The sequence below is a fragment of the Tenrec ecaudatus genome, chromosome 17, assembly GCF_050624435.1.
Source record: "Tenrec ecaudatus isolate mTenEca1 chromosome 17, mTenEca1.hap1, whole genome shotgun sequence".
In the NCBI taxonomy this organism is placed as follows: domain Eukaryota; kingdom Metazoa; phylum Chordata; class Mammalia; order Afrosoricida; family Tenrecidae; genus Tenrec; species Tenrec ecaudatus.
In genome coordinates, this window is record NC_134546.1 from 80134038 (window position 1) to 80157383 (window position 23346).

The window sequence follows — 23346 nt, forward strand, 5'->3', positions numbered from 1 at the left end:
GTGAGAGAAAATCCAGATTATGCCAGGGGAGAGGGAAGGAATGTCAGTCTATGAAAGGAGGGGGAAAAAAGTGGTTTCAAAAAGTTCATGGAGAAATGTAATTAAACTATAATGGATTTTTTTCCCATTAACTTTTTGAAGACTACTTATATGGTCTTGAAGTAAGGAGAGAGAGGGAGTATGTTGGCCGGAATTTGTATTAACTATTGTTCAGTTCAAAGAAAGTTCAGTATGGCCATTGGATGTTCTAATTGAAAAAAAACCCTCCTTTGAAAATGATGTACAATCTCTTGTTTTGCTGGACTTTATGTGGGGGCTCCCCCTCTGGGCTTGAAACATCTGCACAATATTGTCAATGGGTTCCGTGATCCTTTGTTACCACTATAATTTTAGAATTGAAGGAGGCATTCTCAGCCTGATAGATTCTTGATAGATTTTTATGAAGATAACCTGGTCTTATATTTTTCTCTTAGCATATACATAGATGGTTGGATTATATATAAGCCCCTGGAATTAGCTCCTAATTTTCCCCCTCCCTTCCCACTCTACCTCCCTCATAAACCCTTAATAATTTATACATTATTATTGTGTCATATCTTGCACTGTCTGAAGTCTCCTTTCACCCAATTTTCTATTGTCTGTCTCCCAAGAAGGAGGCCACATGTAGATCCTTGTAGTCGGTTCCCCCTTTCCAACCCACCCTTCCTCCTCCTTCCCAGTGTCGCCACTCACACCACTGGTCCTTAAGGGATTATCCTCTTGAATTCCCTGTGTTTCCAGTTCCTATCTGTACCAGTGTACATCCTTTGGTCTACCCAGATTTGTAAGGTAGGGGCAGGTGGAAGGTGGGGGAGGAGGAAGCATTTAGCAACTAGAGGAAACTTGTATGTTTCAGCATTGCTACATCACACCCCGACTGGCTCATGTCCTCCCTGAGACTCTTCTGTAAGGGGATGTCCAGTGGCCTACAAATGGGCTTTGAGTCTCCATTCCACACTCCCCCCGCCCCATTCACTATGATTTTTTTGTTCTTATAGACTGGTTTTTATGTGAGTAGTGGAAATAAGCATAATTTATGCCTGATAAAATACTTTTGTTTCAATTCTTTTAAACGAGTAAGAAAAGCTAAGTTCATGGAAGATATAGGTGACTATTTATGAATACACACTCATTATATTAAAAGTAAGAGAGAGGAGGATACAGTAAAATGAGTAAGACTCTCCCAACCCCAGGAGTTGGCGAGAAATCACTACACTTCACAGACCAGAGGAATAGCCGTGGTGGCAGTTACATAATTTCATGTCAACTTGATAAATAAGTGTAGGGGTGGAGTGTAGCCTGTCAATCTGCTCACAGCCTGAAGATGCTTACTTGTGGTGTGGCCTTCTCATGACGATTCTGGGAATTTCCTCTCTCTTGGGAGGCAGGACACACCTTGTCTGTGCTTCACATCTCTGTGGAGAGGCACATGCAGAAAGCTGGAGGAACCACGTGGAAACACACACCAGCACCAAGAGGCTTCCACTGATATTGGATCCACAAGACTTTCCAGCCACTAGACTGTGATCTTCCTGCACTCATCATCACTGAATATTCTGTGAGTCAAGAGACATGTACGGACTAGTATTGGACATATGGGCTAATATCAGGCTTATGGACTTGATCTGGACTGGGCTTGGATGTTTTCTCAATGTACCATTGCTCTTTGATATAAAGCTCTCTCTTAAACTCTCTGGATTTGTTTTTCTAATCAACTTCACCTAAAACAACCCCCTTGAATGGTCAGTGTTAGTGTTTGAGAAGTTGATTTTGTCACCTCTCACCTGTGAAGTGAGTGAAATTATAAGAGGCGTGTTGTGTAAGTGGATACATCTGTACCAGTCATGACCAGCTGTGAGCTCACTTGGTGAGATATTCCCACAATTAGCCATCAGTATTCCAGAATGCCCTTGAGAAGAGCAGCTCAGCTATCACTATGTGTGATGCTCTAGAGCAGCGGTCTCAACGGGGTCAAAACCCCTTTGGGGGTCGAACAACCCTTTCACAGAGGTCATCTGATTCATAAAAGCAGCAAAATTATAGTCATGAAGTATCAATGAAAAATAATTTCATGGTTGGGAGGTCACCACAATATGAGGAAGTGTATTAAAGGGTCGTGGCATTAGGAAGGTTGAGAATTGCTGCTCTAGAGTTATCAAGGCTTATTATTATTTAACACTGATTTAGACCAGGAATACATTCATGAATGTGAATTATATGAACATATGAGGGCTCTATAGAGTTGAAGGCTGAAGCAATTCCCCTGAGGAAGCATTAAGCAAAGATGTTGCCACATAGGTTGCTCCCAAACCACTGACAACAAAGTGCACTCATGAAGGGGTGACTGTGGAGCTTCATTTTCCTATTGGCAGCCACCCTGGGTTAGAAAAGACATGGGACTGGAGAGAACACTGTGGCAGCTCCAGAGCCCTCACCTTCTGATTTATGTCCTCACAGGTGTGCATGCCCAGATGCAGTTAGTGAAGTCTGGGGCTGAGGTGAAAAAGCTGGGAATTTGGTGAAGGTGTCTTGTAGGACTTCTGGGAGCCCCTTCACCAGCGATGGAATGAATAAGGTTTGACAAGCACCCAGAAGAGGTTTTCAGTGGATGGAATGATTCAACACCCACACTGGGTAGTCAACGTGTGTCCAGGGATTCACACAGGGCTCTGTCTTCTCCTTGGATGCCCCCATCAGCACAACTTATCTATGGATTAGCAGCCTGAAGTCCAAGGACACTGCCACCTATGACTGTGTGAGACAGGTGCTGTGAAACCCACATCCTGAGAAAGTCAGAAAGCCTGGGGGATGGCAGCTGTGCTCACTGAGGCAGGGACTCCGTATATTTCATGGAATCCTTTATTTACTTGTTTCACATTTCAAGATGAGAAACAAAGACAATTACTTCCTGGAATTAGCATAACGTTCCTGTAAAATGAAATCACCCCTCAAGGGAGGAGGATAAAAATACCTTGGTGTGTAAGCTTTGTTCATAAATCTGTGTAAATAGTTCAGTTACAGCACTAAGAATTATGCAGACTCTATGAAGGGTTGATTCAACATCTGCAGAGACAATTACATGAACACAGTTTATCTGAAAATGGACAGTAAGAAAATGAAAGACAAGACCCTCTGTTGCTCTGTGAGAAAGTGAGAGGAAGTGAGTGTGATCCCAGACACAAACTCCCTGCTGCGAGAGAGCTGGGCAACAGGGGGAGCTCAGGACCCACAGATCACAGGACACACTCCGGAGCAGGTGCAGAGGGACAGTTTCAGGCCTGGTTTCCTGTTGTGGTCTGGGGATTCTTCTCCATCGCACGTTTCCCCCAAGGGTTTTCTCTATTTTTATGACATAGGAATACAATGTTAATGTATAAAAAATATTTAAAATCAGACCTATTGCATGTAGGATGTATAATAATGGAATTGAAATCTGAGCAAAAGAAAGTGGGGAGGAAGGAACAAATAAAAATATAATTTTTATTTATTAGCGTTATATTGATATGCTAAACTTGGCAGCACTTGCATTGTTCAAGTAATGCTTGATAATAGTTGTATTGATTGGATTTCCTTGAAGGCAGATATAATCTTATCACAGTGAGTACTGTATTTCATGATGGATTTAGCAAAACTTTTCTGACAATGCCATGCCATTCTCTTGACTGTGCTGTTCCCAGCATAGTAAATCCTATGATTTTCTGATCAAATTGGCCAATACTGGTCAGTCCATTTACACTCACTAATGCCTAGGATACCAATCAATACACATGCATACCATTTAATTTTTGACCACTTCCAATTTCCCTAAATTTATAGTATGAAAATTACAAGTTCTGGTCCTTAGAAGACTTTTGCAGCTGTTTCTCTCTACCTTGAGTCATGCCCCAACAGCAAATGGAGATCCTGATGGCTCAACTCCCAGAGGCTTTACCCAAATCACGTCATCATAAAAATCAAGATGATTTCAAGAAATCAGCTCCTCTTCAGTGACATTTTGAGTGCCCTCGAACCTGAGGGACCCATCCTCTGGCAGTAGCTTCAACAATTTCCTAATTCCTTGCCTTAGGATGTCAGTATTAAACAATGCTTCAAAGTTATGCATAAGGTATTAGCAGCTTCTTCGTCTGAGGAGGGTAGAGGGGTCCTTCTGAATTGTCTGTTCTTAGTCTGAAAGATTTTCTTAAATCTGCTCACTTTGGGTGGCCTTGCTGGCATTTGATATAAGAGTGACATATCTTCCAGCATGTCATCAAAACACAAGTCACCACAGTATGATGAACTAACAGACAGGTGGTGAGAATATATCATTATTTCTTCAAAGTATATCAAAAAAGTTCTGGCTAATATTTTAAATGCAATAAATAGACAAGAGCATAATGCAACCATATAATGGAGTATTTCAATTCAACATTTTCAATGATGGACTTAACATTGAAATAGAAGATCCATAAGGACACCAAGAATCAAATAAGTAAACAAATAAATGGGTCTAGTAAACTAGAATCAATGACCAATATATAACATACTCCAACAAGAACAAAACATATATGCTCCCATTAAGCCGAGGTTTATTTCAGAAATAAAGGTAAGCATGAAATAGATGGAAATAGGAAAGGAACATAGATAGATAAATACAGATAGATGACAGATACAAGATATGGACAGTATATACAAAGAACATAGATGATAACTGAATCAATAGTTCAGTAGACTGGTAGACCAATTAACAGATTTATGATAGATAGATAGATAGATAGATAGATAGATAGATAGATAGATAGATATAGAGCGGAGATTGGAAATGCATAGAAGGATGGGAGAGGGAGATACAGAAACTCGATCAACAGACTCCAGTGTCATTGTGTATTCAGGTTCAGGGATTTGGGAGGAGTTCAGGCAGAGGATGTTCAGATAATACTTTTTTCTATCTTGAGATAAATTGAAGACTAAATGCACAAACTACAACATGTGGTGTGTCATAAGGAGTAAGGTGTTGTCCATGGATGTTATAAAACAATGACTCAATCTTCAAGAGATTTTCTTAAGAAACTGGGTCCCCACAACGGGAATATATCAATTATTTGATGCGTGTGGTGAAACAGATAAAAGTAGGTAAGGAAAGCTATGTGAGACCAGATTGTAAGCACCATGAAGGGAAGGTTGGGATGTATGGCACAGGGTCTCATGCCAAACAGGCACATGATCGTGATTCAAGACTCAGTGTGTGATGAGGAAGATACAGGCTTCCTAGCAGAATTGGGTCCTCCCCTATCTCATTTTTACCCTTTTTAGTGGTCTTTAGCCCTATTCTTGCCTCTGAAAACCAAGATTTAGATGTTTTGAGCATGACCTTCAAATCCAGAGAACAGAGGGAGTAGGATGAGACATGGAAGTAGGACATATTCTCTGGGTCCTTGTTTGTTTTTTGGGAGACCCCAAGTACATAAACCACAACCTGGGGTGCTCTCTCCTCATCAGTAGAAAACTGAGGGGACATGTTTTAATTTTATTTTCTGTTTATTTTTTCTTGTGGATTGCATGAACTTATACTGAGAAGATTAGTGTTCACTCAAAAATTCATTCACTTTGTTTCATTTCATTGTCTTTAATGAAATACACACTAACTCCTGTTACAATTACCTTTTCTTTCCAAACATTCTGAATTTTTCCCTGGATAATTGTTGCCTTTATAAACTTACAAGTTTGATTATTCTAAGATCATTGAATCTCCCCAGGACTATTACTCCCTTGTAAGCTTGTCAATTATTTGGCTGGAAGTTTTTCCAAGGGCTGAGTACAGTCCCAGACCTTAAGGGACGCTCACAGCCATATCCTCAGGACTTCCACAAGTCTACCCACCAGGAAGCCTAGTCTTTGTATTTTTCTTTTCTTTTTTTGTGTGTGTATTATTTAACTCTCTGTCCCACTCTACCCAAGACCTTCTGATGCTATCTTATCCAAATAAGTGAGTACTGATAGCAAGGCACCATCTATTTCTTCTGGTCTTAGTGTTCAGGGGACTTGTATCCATGATTCATTACAGCATTGGACAAATGGTTTCCATATGTCTTCAATGATCATCACTCTGGAAAGGGAGAGACAATTAGCTGCACTTCCTGTGGTTTAATGTGCCCAGTCACTGCTCTCAAACCCAGACGTAGGATATTGTCTTTGTGGGCTGTTATGTCAGTGGTTCTTGGTGTTCCCTGAACCCCAAGGCTCCTCCTCAGAGAGATAAAAAGTTAACCCACTGATAGTTTTCTTTAGTTTAGATCAGAGTAGATCAGAGAAATGTTTAAGGACAGACTAGGAAACTGATGAATGTGAAATGTTCCCCATATTGGACTTTTAACTTCTCTTCTGAACAGAGCTCCACTGTCAGAGAGACGGTGACAAGGGCCAGATTTACCATGAGTATTCAGAGTGACACACTCATCTTTGTCGTTAATCTGCACAGATTTGTCTGACACTCCGAGTAAAGCTGGCATTCCTTCCCTGAGATTGGTTTCCTCTCCTCAGGCAGCAGGAAGCACAAGGCAGACATGGGCGCTAGGAGGCACTTGAGAGTCTACTGAGAAGGCGCCATTTGGGAGATCAGATTCTGCAAAGCCTTCACTAAGGAGACAGAGGTACTTTCTGTCTGGACATCATTCCCCACAGACAGTAAGGAGGGTCCATCTGTGGGGCCCCAGGCTCCTTTGGCTGTAGATTCACACTGGGTTTGAAACCACTCCTCGCGGGTGTAGATTGAGAGATGCAATGAGTGGAGAGCCACCGTTCAGTGCTCTGCATGGGAGAGGGGCTAGTGCTAGTGCTCATCTTCTCTCTCTCTCTCTCTCTCTCTCTCTCTCTCTCTCTCTCTCTCTCTCTCTCTCTCTCTCTCTCTCTCTCTCTCTCTGTTGCAGGATGTAACTAGGATCAGGTTCTGTCCTTCCCAGCAGTCCCAAGACCCGCACCTCCCTCTGCCTTGGGTTTCCAGGGTTATAAGGCTGGAGGAGTCTGACATGGAGGGAAGGGCAGAAATATGCAAAGTGAAGACATCCATTTTAGACCCACAGGTTACCTCCACAGGGGAAGGTTTCTCATCACCCAGTTGGGGACCACAGTGTGATTCCTTCCCATCCTCCTTGCAAGATGGGCTCTGCCACCCTAGCTCTCCTCATTGCTCTGCTCCCAGGTCAGGATCGCCACAGGGTCTGAAATGAATGTAGGGTGTGTGTGTGAAGAGGCAATCTCTGATCTCTGAATCCTATCTCCACAGGTGTGTGTGCTCAGGTGCAGCTGGTGCAGTCTGGGGCAGAGGTGAAGAGACCCGGGGAGTCTTTGAGGATCTCCTGTAAAGCATCTCGGTACAGCTTTACTGGAAACTGGATCAGCTGGATTAGGCAGACACCTGGAAAGGGCTTGGAATGGGTAGGAAGGATTTATCCTGGAGACTCTGATACCAGGTACAACCCATCCTTCCAAGGAAAAGTCACCATCTCCACAGACAACTCCATCAGCACCATGCACTTGCAGTGGAGCAGCCTGAAGGACTCAGACACGGCCATGTATTACTGTGCAAGAGACACAGTGTGAGAAACCCCTTCCTGAGAGGGCAAAAACCCTCAGCCTGATGCAGCTGCAGAGCAGGAGTCTCAGAGGCATCTCTCAGTTCAGTACCAGAGGACACAGTCTGCTATCTCCTAGAGTGTGAGCACCTGAGTTCATGTCACAGGCCACTGACATGACAAGGAGGCATCTCCCCACCTGGGGACACTGATGCCTCTTACTGGATTGGGTTTCTCTTAAGTGGCCCACTGTGTAACATATGATTAACCACAGGGCTATAGAGCAGATGAAGTACAGTTTCTTCATGAAATTCTCAGAGTTCAGCCCTTGATGCCCTTGAAGAATGAGCAGGTGCATTGTCAAAATTGAAGCATAATTCCAGGAAACAGTTCTCCCTACCCCTGACCTCTGAGAGCACTGAGGACACATCTGTCTATTTCAGTGCAGGTGGACATAGACAGGGCAGTCAGTCTGACCCTCACAGGACAGCTCTGGGGCTGGACTGCATGGGGCTTACTGACCAACAGGGGGAGCTCAGGACAAACAACAATCACAGGATCCAGGAGCAGGTTCAGAGCTGTGCACAGGTGAGGCTTTCTCCAGAGTCTTGAGTTGGTTTTGTTCCCACAGCTCTCAAACAGATTCGATGGAAACCCTGTTTACAATCGTAGGGAGTGTACTAGTGTCTTATAAATTGTACATGGAAACTCTCACTGTCAAATAGTTGATTATGACCCAAAGTGACTCTATCAGACAGGTTTGAACTACTTGTAAAAGGTATTTGCATAGAAGTGGTTGGTCTTGCAACATTCTGTCATGTGATCAACAATTTTATTTTTTAGTTTCAACTTAGTTGAAAGTGTAGAAAATATGAGTAAAAGTCAGCATAGCTACTCCCACAACAAGCTGCCAGGAAGAGCATTCACTCTCTCTCCCAATATCTAAAGTCAAAGCAAAGCAAATAAAAATTGTTACATGACTCAATCTTTATATAGTGTCCTTGATATTGCCTTGTCCATTTGAGCCAAACATAGTAAAGATCAAGGGACTGGAATATTCTTTTAAGTTTCAGGATCCTTCTGCATTTAAACTCTGAAAATTTACTTTTACGGTGGGACTTTGTGAATCCTTACATCTATTATTGTCCATTCCTGGATTGTTTCGTTCCTTCAATAAACTCTTTAATTTTTGAGTGAAGCTCCAGTTTGATCTTTGGAAGGTGGAACAAAAGGGAAGTAATATATACTTTTCTTGCCCATATATGTCTACCAATCACTGCCAAATTCCTTAAAAAGAAAGAAAACAAACAATACATATGCAAATATATTTATGTATGAGGATGGGAACTATATCTATACACATATATTTATAGGTTTAGAATTAAGGTAGCAGAAGGACATTGGGCCTCCACTCAAGTACTCCCTTAATGCAAGAATAGTTTCTTCTACTAAATTGTCATTCTATGATGCTCACCTTCCCAACACAACTGCTGAGGACAAAGTGGGTGAATAAGCAAATGTGGGGAAGAAGCTGATGGTGCCCAGCTATCAAAAGATAAAGCATCTGGGGTCTTAAGGGCTTGAAGGTAAATAAGCGGCCATCTAGCGCAGAAGCAACAAAACCCATGGGGAAGAAGTACACTAGCCTGTAGGCTCACGAGGTGTCAAAGGGATCAGGTATCAGGCATCATCAGAACAAAAAATTTTACCATACTAAATGAGGGGGCAGTACGGAGAGGAGACCCAAAGCCCATTTGTAGGCCACTGGAGACCCCTTGCAGAGGGGTCTCAGGAAGGAGATGAGCCAGTCAGTGTGCGATATAGCAACGATGAAAAATACAACTTTCCTCTCATTCCTAAATGCTTCACACTACCCCCCGCCCTCGCCAACTATCATGATCCGAATTCTCCCTTGCAAGTCTGGCTTGACCAGAGGATGTACACTGGTACAGATAGGAACTGAAAAAACAAGGAATCCAGGGAGGATGATCCCTTCAGGACCAGTGGTGTGAATGGCAATACTGGGAGCATAGAGGGAGGGTGTGTTGGAAAGGGGGGACTGATTACAAGGACCTACATGTGACCTCCTCCCTGGGGGATGGACAACAGAAAAATGGCTGAGGGAGACGTTGGACAGGGCAAGATGTGACAAAATAATAATTTATAAATTATCAAGGGTTCAGGAGGGAAAGGGTAGCGGGGAGGGAGGGGACAAAATGAGGACCTGATGCCAGGGGCTTAAGTGGAGAGTAAATATTTTGAGAATGATGAGGGCAATGAATGTACAAATGTGCACTATACAATTGATGTATGTATGGATTGTTATAAGAGTTGTATGAGCCCCCAGTGAAGTGATTAAAAATAACAATAGATGTACCATTTCTGGGAAAACATTATCTTTGATAACTAATCCCTTGTGGGACGATTATATTTGTTGTGAATATAGTAGCTAAGGAGTACAGTATAAGATGAACATTGGACATTCTGTTAGAGATTATTTCCCAAGCTGCTTAACGTTTTGTCACAGTGTAAATTCCACAGCTTGTCCAAGGAACCTCTCCTTAAGATATGAGATGTTGCCACAGGATGTTGGAGTGCCTCATTTATTGCCTGTGATTATTCTGTATTTCCCTTTCTGATATCCTGCATCTGTTGAGCCCTTTCCTCACAAAAAGTATCCCAATACACCAAATGAGTATCAATCTTGACCCAAACTGGCGAGGCAAATATGTCCACCAAGACATTCCCAACCTTCATGTCACAGGTCACATGGAACAGAAAAATTTTGGTCAAGGAACCAAAAGTCACTAAAAAGGTCAAATAAGAAGACATTTGGACCCAAGAAGGACAAAGAGCTGTGTCTTGTTAAGAATCTTAATATCACCCTAATGCATATTCGTGACCATCCCTGTGAAATCTGTTTCACATCCATAATTCTATGCATTTACTTGTTGGTATATATTTCCAAACGTTTAAGCCTTGCCTACCATCTTTTTCAGAGGCTTTCTTTGGGGAATCTTCTGGCTCAGTCTTTGCTTGATCCAAGGGAAGCGAAACACTTTCACTTTCATGCAGCCCTGTGTTTGATTCTAGCAGGAGTCATGTTGGTAACACAGTTCCTTTCGCTGAGTGTGCTTTTCAACATGATGGTATACACTGTCTTCTAGAGTCTCTATGAGTTGGAATCCACTGATGGCAGTGAGTTTGGTGTTGGTGTTAGCACAAAGGGTCAGACTTTCAGTTTCTGAGAAGACTGAGAATTTATCTTCTTTATTCCTAGGCTTCTAATATGCAGAGCACCTCATCAATTTCCAGGTACAGTCTCAAACCTAGTGGAAATCATTTCATCATGGACAGGATTCTCTAGGATCCACAGACCTTTTCCATAGGTCATCAATGTCCTGTGGAGATTCCTCTGCCTAGCCATTACTTCTCTCTAGCAGTGTCAAGATTCCAAAAATGGGCTGGCTTACTGAGGCTTCCATTACTTGTCATCAGTGATTATTTTCCCTGTTCTTAGTTGTCTGAGATTTGGGTCCAAGAGGGAGGAATCATCACAGAACCTCTCCATAGGCTTTGCTGTCTCTGATGACTTCATGCTGCTGGAGCTGGAGCAGCCAAAACCTTCAGAAGAGGTTGCAGTAGCTGTGAGCAATATATTTCAATAGCAGAAAACAACCTCCCATCTCTAAGGAGCTGATGCTCAAGCTACAGAAAAATATCCAGAACAAAATGCTGTTCTTCCTGCATCTGAGCTCAATGACATTGAGGACACGGCAGTCCATTAATGTGCAAGAGAAACAGAGGACTCACTACCATCACAAACATCCCTGCAATAATGGTCTATAGGGATAACTTGGGTAGTGGAAAGGACAGGGGCAAGAATTTTGGGACCATAGCAATGGTGGAGGCATGGGAGCAAGGACCATCTTATTAGTATCTAGGGTTTCAGTTCCCTCCAAAATGCCCTCTCTGTGAATGTTTATTACAAAACCCCACAGATACTGCACTGCTCATTCATTTGTAGATTTTATGCTGTGGTAGTTACACAATTTCATGTTAACTTGATAAAAGACTGAAGGGGTGGATTCTAGCCCATCTATCAGATCAAAGCCTGGTGACCCCTTCTTGTGCATGTGGCCTTCTTATGAGTTTTCTTGGAACTGTTTTCTTGATTCTGCCATTAGAAGATGTGGATCTCTCTCTCTCTCTCTCTCTCTCTCTCTCTCTCTCTCTCTCTCTCTCTCTCTCTCTCTCTCTCTCTCTCAATCTCTCTCTCTCACTTTCATGTTGACAAGCCACGTGGAGCCACTGTGCTGTGATGGCAACCAAAGCCCTGTAGATGCGTCCACTGCCATTGAATCCCCAAGACTTTCCACTCACCTGTGATTGTCCTGCATTCAGCATCATTGCATGTGCTGTGTGACTCAAAAGAGGAATTCAGACATATGGGCTAATATCACACCTATGGGTTAATATTGAACTTATAAATTTGATCTGTACTGGCTGGGATGTTTCATTGATGTGTAATTACGTCTTGATATAAAGTTCTCTTTTACACATAAATGAGTAGCAATGAATTTGTTTTGCTAGACAACCTGGTTTAAAACATATGTAAATATGACATTGTATGTATGCATGAATACCTGTTTTATATACAAATGCTATTTGTATCATTGATAGCTAATACGTGTAGTTAATGATTTTCATAGCCTGAATGGCTGTGTTCGACTGAATTAAGGACCGCACTTTCCATTTACTGGAACTAGAAAACGATGAGTATGCAATATCATAAGTTAGCAGGGCAGGGGGTGGGGGAGGAAACTAATAAATATAAGAACTCAAATGAAGTGGAAGGAACACATTAAGTAAATCAATTAAGTGAAAAGTGACTTTTAGGAGATGAAGTTAAGTAATCAATATCGAGTTTTCCTGATCATGACAAAAGAAGTAGGACCCGAGAGGAGATTTCATTCCTCATGTTTTCTGTGCACATTCTATGATCAACTTCAGGCCCAATGTTAAAGATTATCACTGAAATGTGGAAATTCCATAGAAAGCAAAAAACAAAACAAAAAACACCTCATAATGTTCCCTTGTAATACAAGAAACAGATAAAAGAGTCACCCATTATCATCATGTGTACCCACCTCTTAAAAGGGATGAGAGAGGATGCAGTATGAGCTCTCATGTCACAAAGGTTGTTGTGTCTGTAATATAAGGTTTATAAATTAGTACTTTTCAAAATATTGATAATATACAATGATTAAAGCAATGCTTGATAAAAAAAATCCTGACAAAGAGTTCTGTTTTCCATTGAGAGTGCTTGTGTTTCTTTGAGTCTGAGGGAAAACTCTGGCCCATGGTCACTACTCACCTGCTCCAAATTTCAGGGGACATGCAAACGCAGCTCTCTGCCTGCTGATAAACCAGCCACAGTCCCTGATGTCTGAGATCTCAGAGGACAATCCCAGTCTCTGGGGTCTCTGCTGTTTCCATTTGTGCCAAGGAGCTAATCCACAGGATACATCATGAATTTTGGCCTGACTTTGGCATTCATTTTGGCTATTTTACATGGCAATTATCATAGACTTTGCTCTCTGTGTTTAAAATTGTGAGGGCATTTGTTTGTTTGTGTGTTGTATAATCACAGAGCCTCTGTGTTTGCAGGTGTCCAGGGTGAAGTGCAGCTAGCGCAGTCTAGAAGTAAACTAAGAAAGCCTGGTGGCTCTCTGAGACTCTCCCGTGCAGATTCTGGATTCACCTTCATTGACTCTTACATGCACAGGATTCGCCAGGCCCAAGGAAAGGGCCTGCAGTGGGTCGCAGCCATTAGTGGTGATGGTACATATTCTACATATTCCACACTGACCCTGTGAAGGGTCAATTTATCATCTCCAGAGCTAACTCCAAGAACACACTCTATCTTCAAACGAGTAATATGAAAGTTGAGGACATGTCCATGTATTACTGTACAAGATACACAGTGAGGGGAAATCAGTGAGAGCCCCGACACAAACTTCCCCTGCAGGGAGGAGACTGGTCTCCATGGGGTGCTCAGGACCCACAGAGCACAGGAGTCAGCCCCAGAGCAGGAACATCTGGCGTTTCAAGGCTTGTGGTTATATGTGGATTCTTCTAAATCTCACAGTTCCCTAGGGAATCTATCTCTAATTTAAAATAACAATTATGCCCCTACTCCTCATATCTTTGATTTCAAAGGTTATGTTGTAACACGAGAATATATTCTGTCTTACAGCAACAGTCTGTCTCTGAAGGACAAAAAATGATGCTCTCAGGGGTCCCTGTGTCAGAGTTCTCATAACGCTAAGATAAATACTTTTCTTTAAAAAAAAACCATTTTATTAGGGGCTCATACAACTCTTATCACAATCCATACATTTACATACATCAATTGTATAAAGCACATCTGTACATTCTTTGCCCTAATCATTTTCTTTTTTTTTCCTTTTCTTTTTTTACATTTTATTAGGGCCCAGATAAATACTTTTCAATTAGACTCAGGGGAAATGGAGAGGCGGAGGTCTGGGTAAAAGTAACTATTAAGTGTTTTTGTATTGGCTGGAAATGTAATAGCATATTCTTCCACCACACTTTGTGAAGTATTCTGACAATCATTTAGTTAATGATTTAGTTGAAATTTAAGCAGTTTTCCTATTTTTTAAATTTAATTCTTCAGAATACTCAGGGTTTTTATTTGGTTTGGTTTGATGTTTTTTCCAAACCATGGTGGCCTAGTATTTTTTTCTTTTTATGTTTTGTCTTTTTAACATGCATATGAGGCCATAGAAAATGCTTGGTATGGGTGAAGCACATCTTTTTGGTCTTAGGACCACTTTATCTCCAGGAGTTGTGGGGCAGACTGCAGTTGACTTCCGACCGGTATCACAGTTTCCAGCACTCCACTCCTGTCTCCACCTCCCCATTCACAACCCTGCTGCCTCTCTGTTCTACTCCAAGAACAAGGGAATCCCCCTCACCTTGGATGTCCATGTTTCCCCTTCCCTAAGTTTATTCCTCCTCACAGTCTCACCACGTTGTCTTTCCAAATGGAAGGCACTGGAAGTTTCCATCACAGTATCATCTTCCATGACGGTAGGTCCTAAGGTGAATGACACAGAAAAAAACAAACTGCTCATTACTGCACTGTCCTGACAGCCTCCGTCTCCTCTAATTCACCAGAAACCATCTGACATAGCCTTGTCCTCTCGGGCCTTGTTTTCCTTGCAGATACACTGTGCAGTTGCTTGTCCCAGCTCAGCCTTCTCTGACATGAAGGAATGGCGTCCATAGAAAGTCTCTACACCATTCAAGTGTTCCTTTGAAAATGATCAGAAGCAAAGCCTGAGCTCCTCACAATTAAAAAGCAATCCAACAGACAAATAACAAAGAAACATATTTTGAAATGCTTCAGTAAATTCTTCGTACTTTTTCTGCCATTTCTCCTAGATAATTTTAAAATGCCAGGGTTTCCCCTCAGAACTTATGAATAAATTTCTCCCTCATTTGTCCTTAATTATCTGTACCCCAGACAGCTCAAGAATAGGAACCTGAGTATGGATGGTGCGGGACCAGACAGTGTTCTTTTCTGCTGTGCACAGGGTCCCTGTAGGTCAAAACTGACTCAATACCACCCATCCACAACAACCACATGACCCAGAACTCTAATCCTGCCTTCATTCAGAACATGATGCTTTAGTGGGAAGAAGACATTCTAACTGCCCAATAATTGGTCTACTTCCTGTAAGCCCCCTGTCCTGTATCAATTTTAAAAGGCTTCAGCGTGATGACCAGGGCTCATATGAAAACGTTTTAAGGAAATGGAAACCTGCACTGGTGAGAAAAGGGGAAAGAATTTGTGCCACATTTCCTTTTCCCCTTTTAAAACTCTTTAGGGCTTTGTACCTACTTATTCTTCAAGGGTAGCAAGAGCAGTCCTAAGAATTAATTTGGAAATTTTTGCTCATCCACCTTACAGCCCTGATCTTTTTTTTTAAAATCACTTTACTGGGAGCTTGTACAACTCTTACCAATCATAATAGATACATCCATCCATTGTGTCAAGCACATTTGTACATTTGTTGGCATCATCATCCTCAAAACATTGTCTTTCTACTTGAGCCTTTTGTATCAGTCCCTCATTTTCCCCCACCCTCCCCACTCACCTCTCCCTCCCGAACTCTTAATAATTTATAAATTATTATTTTGGTATCTCTTACACTGTCCGATGTCTCCCTTGACCCACTTTTCGGTTTTGTAACCAGGGAGTGGGTTATATGTAGATCATTGTGATCAGTTTCCCCCTTCCCCCCCAACTTCACCTTCTCCCCCAGCTTCCCCTTGCCTTCTTTGTATAACTACTCTCATTATTAGTCCTGAGGACAACCTCAACCTTGCCCCTTCCAAAATTTCAAGGGACATTGACAAGGAAATGCTGTGAATCCTTCATAGATACAAAAACCATTTTTTACATTTCTGTATGTAGTATTAATCCTAAAAACCAGAAATCTATAACTATAATCTCATGTTTTGTGTTAGTAGAAAAATAAAATGAATTAATGTGTGATAACAATTTAGCATAGAATGGTAATAATAATACATGTTACCAAAGATATTATCAGCGTGCCCTTTCCAACACACTTAAAACACTCAGATCTGTTCTAGGAACAGAACCCTCAGATCTCAGAAGTCATGCAACTTCATTTATTGCTATGCAGTAGGAGGGCATGCAAATCCACCCTCCCTCTGCTGATGAAAGCCAACGCAGCCCCAACCCTGCAGCTCTGGAAGTGCTCCTGGAGTCTCAGGAGCCCCCACTCAGTGATCAGGACTGAGCACAACACAGAAAGCCTGGCCTCTTAGCTGAGAGGGGCTTGTCCTTGTTGCTATTTTAACAGGTGATTTTGTTAAGAACCAGTTTGTGTGCTTGGGCGTGAGTGAGAGACACGGTGAACATGTCTGATGGTTTTTCTGCCATGGATATCTGTGTTTGCAGAAGTCCAGAGTGAGGTGCAGCAAGTGGAGTATGGGGTTCCTTGGGAGTCTCTGAGATTCTTCAGTGCAACCTCAAGATTGCCCTTCAATAGCTATACATGAGCTGTGTCCACCAGGCTCCAGGGAAGGACCTGCAGTGGGTATCAAGTGGTGATGGTGCCTACTACAAAGACTTCTCCAAGATGTCTTTGTATCTCCAAGAACTGCTGCATCTGCATATGAACAGCCTGGAATTTGAGGACATGCCTTTGTATTTCTGTGCTACCATCACAGTGAGGAGAATTCAGACTGAACCAGGAAACAGGCCCCCAGGGGGTGCTCAAGACCCACAGAGCCAAGCCTCAGGTCCAGGAGCAAGTGTAGATGGGGAGATTCAGGACTGTTTCTCTGTTGTGATATTGGTGTTCTTCTCCATCTTGCAGTTTCCCTCAGAGAATCTCTTCATGCTTATACTACCAGCTTTCCCTATCCCATAACAAGAAAACATTCTTCAGAAATATCAGCCTTTTTTTGTGTGGAGGAAAATGATTTTGCCAGGCAGTCCTCAAGATCAAGGTCCAGATGAAACTCAGGGAAACTTGGTGATTTGGATCTAATGAGGTTGAGGGAAGATGGAGCGACAGGGTGCTGCCAGAGGTGGGTGAGCTATTTGAATTGAATCAGAAAGACTGTCTATTCAAACTTACCAAGTGATGCCTGAAGAGAAAGACTTGGTGATATACTTCTGAAGGGACAGACTGAGAGCAGAGGCCTCCACAGAATTTCTCGATTGTGACATTGAGTTCCTGGCTAGATTTATGCAGGCGGCTAGGTAGGGTACCAGTTCACATCAAAGCAGATTGTGGATCCAATATGGCTCTCACCTTCAGTAGGAAGTGTTCAGGTCGAACTCAGCACTGGTCCAAAATCTCTTTGTGCCTTCCTTTATTTTCTGTCTCTCTTGTTCAGAAAGATGCCATGATTCAGGAATGTTTATGCTTCCCAATGCAAGTCTGATCACATTCTCAATATGCCATGTTCATGGATAAGGAGGCCCAATACTAAGGAAATGTTAAAACTACCCAGTACTGTGTCTAAGTACAATGTAATCGTGATCCAAATGCCAATTTAACCCTTTAAAGAAATGGAAAAATAATTACTCACTTTATATGGAACATCCTAGGATAATCAAGGGACCCAAAAATATTTCGATCAAGTTAAGGGGTCTCACACAAACTAACCTCAAAAGTATTGCCCTGGCACAGCAGTAAAAACAGCCTGGTACTCATACAATGATAGGTATGTTGATCAATGAAATAGAATAGAAAACTAATAAACAATCCATTCACATACAGGCAACTCATCAACAAAGGCCCAAGGAACTGGCCCAAGGAACTATATAAGGGAGACCGACGTTATCTGCAATAATGGGGCCGGCACAATTGGCTCGTCACCCTCAGAAGTATGAAAGACAACCCAAACCTCAGCCATGTACAAAAATGAATACAAGACGGGTAAGGACCTAATGTAAATCCCAGAGCTATAGAAACCATCTAAAAGGAGGCAGGGACACACGTAAGTGCCCCACTGCAGGGCATCCATACACTATCGAATACAGCAAAGGACATGCACACAAAGAAGATAACAGAGATGAGTGCCCTCTGAAATCAGATATATGTGCATTATAAGAGTAAATAGGGAAGTTAAGCAACAAATGAAAAACAACAGGATCTTGTGATTTTAAGCTACAATATTTTATGTATGTTTAGTGTACAACAATAGACAACTGGAGAAAATATTATTGAATTTTCCTTGGAGCCATATTTTCTATCATTTCCATATTTCAGAATTTTAAGAGATGCAGTACACCTTGATTAAGCGACCGATGAAGCCCAACCCGAGGAGATGGGGACTGCAAACAAACCCAGAAATCTGAGTCTAGAAGACCTCAATGTTTTTGCTTCAGAGTGCAGGGATCACTCAGGAGCTGAGGTTGTTAGTTTATTGTGCCAACCTGGCCAATAAAAACATTAATTGAAGGGCGGAGAGATAAATAGCTCAGAGAGCCTCGCCTCTCTTGTCTCTTGCTCTTTGATCATTGATCATCGGACCAGTGCGCAGCTGCCTTGCTTTTCCTTTGCCTCAGTTTGCAAGCTACACTACCTGTGGGACACCTAATCCGTGGACTGTGTCACTGTAATTTGAGGTTCCTTCAAGACTTGATCCTCCACACCATTGTAATGTACATCTTTTGAGCTGGGGACTGTCGAACCCTGTCATCTGTCTGACTGTCGACCTGCCTTGCTGGGTGTTGCCTGTGGCCGGATAGCCTGAATTGCTCTACAGAGGACTACCCAGCGGCACACAAGACATGAAGGACAGCCAGTGTCTCACAACTCTCTCATAGGAGTAAATTGCGATGAGCCATTTGTACTGCTTTATAATTTAATTAACCGTTTATTTTGTATGTTATCTATCTATCTATTTATACAACTAAATATGTAAGATGACATTGCCTATTCCTATAAATAATTATAGTCAGAAGAAGCTTAATGAGTTCTAATCAGTCTTATAGGGTTCCTATGAGTCAGAATAGATTTGGTTTTGAAAGAAGAGATTGTTCATTTTCTATCTCAGTTGCTTGGTTTTCTGATTTTCCCTCAGTCAGAAGAATATTTGGTGTTTTCATAACTCTCAGACCTCACAAAGAAAAATTAATTCATGAGTTAATGGATTCTTATGTTCAAATCAAACAACACTGCTACCTTGGAACTCTGATTTTGTAATTTTAAATATTGGAATTTGAAGAGCCTACTAATTCAAGGTATGCCTGTGGGTCACATCACTCCCATCTCTGTCATCCAACTTTATTCAAGAATCAGCTCTGGAGACACTTTCTTGTGGAGCTGTGGTACCTGCACCTTAGCATGGTGTTCATAGCCCTGAACTCCTATAACAGCCAGGAACACTATTGGCAAATGCCTGTTGTGGTTGCTTAGTTAAATGAGACCACCACCATCACCGTCCTGCAATCAGGGGATTCCACAGCCTTCTGAGTCATGCAGGCTTTGATGCAGAAATGTCTGCCTCCTATCTATTCCTCCTCCTTATGGAGCTGGGTCTCCCATCATGTCAGTGGCAGGGAGATGCAGCGGATGGCAGGACATTAAAAGACATATGGGGCCTTTAATGCTTGTTTCCTAAGATTCCAGGGTCCTGAACCACATGCAGCCACAGGAGTCAAGAAATCAAGTGGTGAAGCCTTTACAGACTCTCCCTCTCACCTGTACCATCGCTAGGGACTCCATCTCCAGCAACAGTGCTACTTGGGACTGGATCAGACAGAGCCCTGGGAGAAGCCGTAAGTGGATGGAAGGACCTTCTATGGGTCAGAGTAATTTAGCGAATACACACCGTCCCTCAGAGACCAGATAGTCATTGACTTAGACACATCCAAGATCCAGCTCTCCCTGCAGCTGAGCTTTGTGACCACTGACAAGCACTGTGCAAGGCGATAAGGAGAGGGAAAGTCGATGTGAGCCCCCACAGAACCCACCATGCAGGACAGCTGGGGGCTGAACTAAGAGAGCTCTTATACCAGCAGGGGTAGCACAGGCCTGGGAACTAGAAGCAGGTGCTTGTCTGAGCACAGATGAGATCTGCTGTGTGCTTCGTTTTGTTCCCACTGCTTAGGAGCAGATTGAGAGGAAACTCCAGTAGAAACTGTTCGAGGAGAGTATGGGGCGGGGGTCCTTTTGACATTGTATGCCAGGTTTTTTCTCTTCTTTTATAACTTGATGAGTAATTTCTTTTAAAATTTTGTCAGTAATCTCCATGTCCTTAAATATAGACATTAGGATCTTGTTCAGAATTGCATTAAAGTTATAGAACGCTTAGATGTATTGTTTTCACAAACTTAAGGCTTACTACTCATGATTATAACCCATTATTTGAATGATGTGTATGTCTTTTGGTTTCTTGGAATAGTCTTTTCTTTCTATGAAACTTTTGTTTCTCTGCTTAGGTTTATTTCAATTTATTTTATGCTTCACGTGGCTGTTGTAAATTGTATTATTTTCTGATTTTCTTTTCAGAGCTTTCTCTATCGGTGTGTGGGAACCAAACTGATTTTCTATGTTTACCTTATAACCTGTGAAATGGCATATGCCTCCAACTAGTTTCAATAATTTTTTTCTAGAGCTTTTGAGTTTTCTATGTTTAGGGTGATATCATTAACAATTATAGAGAGTTTTACTTCTTTATTATCATTTTGGATGCCTGTTTTTCATTTGTTGATTGATAGCTGTAGTTAAGATTTGCAGCATGATATGAAATAAGATTAATATTTAATGGTATCCTTAATCTGGATCAAATTTAAAAGGTGAATGAGTTCACTTCCTCTCCATGGAATGCAATGTTTGTCATTGGCATTGCATTTTGCTGTTTTAAGACCTATCAAATCAGTGTGAACTCACAGCAACACCAGCGAAAATAATTAAACACAGGTCTTGCCTCATCCTCACAATTGTCATGTATGAGGCCTTTGTTGCAGTTACTGTACCAATCTATATTCTTAAAGGCCATCCTTTTAAAAATGACCATACGCTTTATCAAGCAGGATGTTCTTTTCCAAGTTCTAATTTCCTTGACACAAATTCAAAGTACTTGAGATGAAGTAATAACATGCTCACTTCTTTCTACTAATCATTACAAGTGTACATCATCCAATATATGATTGTTTGTTCTTCTGGCAATCCATCACACCATCAAATTATTCACCAGTACCATATTAAATTACATTGTTTAATCTTAGATCTTTCTCATTCACTGTCCAATTTTCATGGGCATATGAGACAATTGAAAACTTCTTAGCTTGGGCCAGATGTATCTTAGTACTCAAAGGGACATCCTTGCTCTTCAATCTTTAAAGAGTTCTGTCCAGCAGATTTGCTCAATGAAATGCATCATTTGCTCAACGAAATGCATCATTGACTGGGGTTTCCATGAATATTGATTGTAGATCCATGCAAGATGAACTCCATCCCAACTTCATTCTTGTCTCTATTTCCATATTTTCCATTGTCCCATAGTTTCATTTTGTTTACATTGAATTGTGGTGTATAGTGAAGGCAGAAATTCCTGGACTTCATCCGTAAGTTTTCAAATCATGCTATCTTAGAACATGTAGCTTTATGTCACCTGCATATCACAGACTATTAGCGGTGTTTCCTACAACCTTGATATGTTTTCCATTTAGTACAGCTTCTCGTGTTATTTGTCCCATTTAGCATGTTATACAGAGAAACTGCTGACATGTTCTATGATTCTTTATTTCTGTGATTCAAAATGAACATGGAAGCAACAAATAAGTAATCACGCCACAGATGGCATTGAGCCTAGATATGAAAAATGACTTCGTCAAAGTGCTTAAATGATTTACAGATAATATGGTTATTCTATAACCACCCATTCCAAGAAAATATCTCAATAAAACCCAATGCCAATCAAACAAACAATAATAGCACCAATGCTTAATGTGAGTTAATATATTTGTATTTTTGCAACTTAAATATCTCCTTCAGTCAAGTTCCATTTCATAACATTTGCCTATTTTGAGTTTCAAAACTCTACATGTTCCACTGTCAGAACTGGTAGTAAAGTGAGATGGCATGATAAAGAGAGAGGAGTTAACGCACCAGAAAATATGCAGAGGAATGAGAAAACACGGTAGAATGAATGTCCACTCTTAATTGAGGTTTTAAAAATATCAGAATCTCTTAACACTCTCTGTGCTTTCTGTGTCCCAACAGTTTCTCTGATTTTCAGCCTAAGGAGCTTGCTTTCTCAATAGATGAAAGCAAATCTTAAGAAAGCAGAGGACATTAGACTTTTTCTTTTCAGTTTCTGAGCAAAAATTGCAAGTTTCTCTACTTTTTTTCTTCTTTTGGGGTTTCTAACATGTAGATCACCTCTTCAATTTCCAGGTTAAATTTTAAACCTTGGTGAAAAAGATCACATTTTGGGAAGAGTTTTCTATGAACTACATGCCCATAGTTTTGATTTTCTTTTGAATATTTTTGGTCTGGTGATTACTTCTTTCTAATAGTATCAAGAGATTCTAACAGAGGTTTGGCATAAGAGAAGTTTGCATTAGTTACCTTCATTGATTATCTTGGAGGTCCTATGACAGGTTCAGCATCATTATTAGAACCCAGGAGTGATAAATCCTCACAGAGACTCATTACTTAAAATTTGCTGTCTCGGAAGACTATGCATTTCTGACGCTGGATCTACCAAAACCTGCAAAAGTCATTGGATTCATTGTTATCAATATGTGTTAGTAGAATAAAATAATTACCCATCACAATTGAATTAACTTTCAAACTCAAAAAGCATGTCCACAAAGCAGTTCTCCCTGCAGCTGAGCTCAATGACCACTGAGAGCCAGCTGTCCATTGCTGTGGGAGAGGAACTGTGAGAGGACTCAGTGCCACCCCATGCTCAAACTTCCCTGCAATAAAGACACTGGTGGATAGGATCACCTGGGCTGCACAAGCACAGGAGCCAGGCTCCCGGCGCCGGGGCAATGGGAAAAGCATGGGAGCAAGGAATTTCTTGTTAGCATCTAGGGCTCCCTTTCCTTTGAAATCATTTTCTCCAAGAATCCTCTCTTCCTTAATGTTTGGTACAAAACACATCAATGTCAATATTCACTCACATGTTATACATATAAACAAATTAAATATGTGTATGCGTGCATACA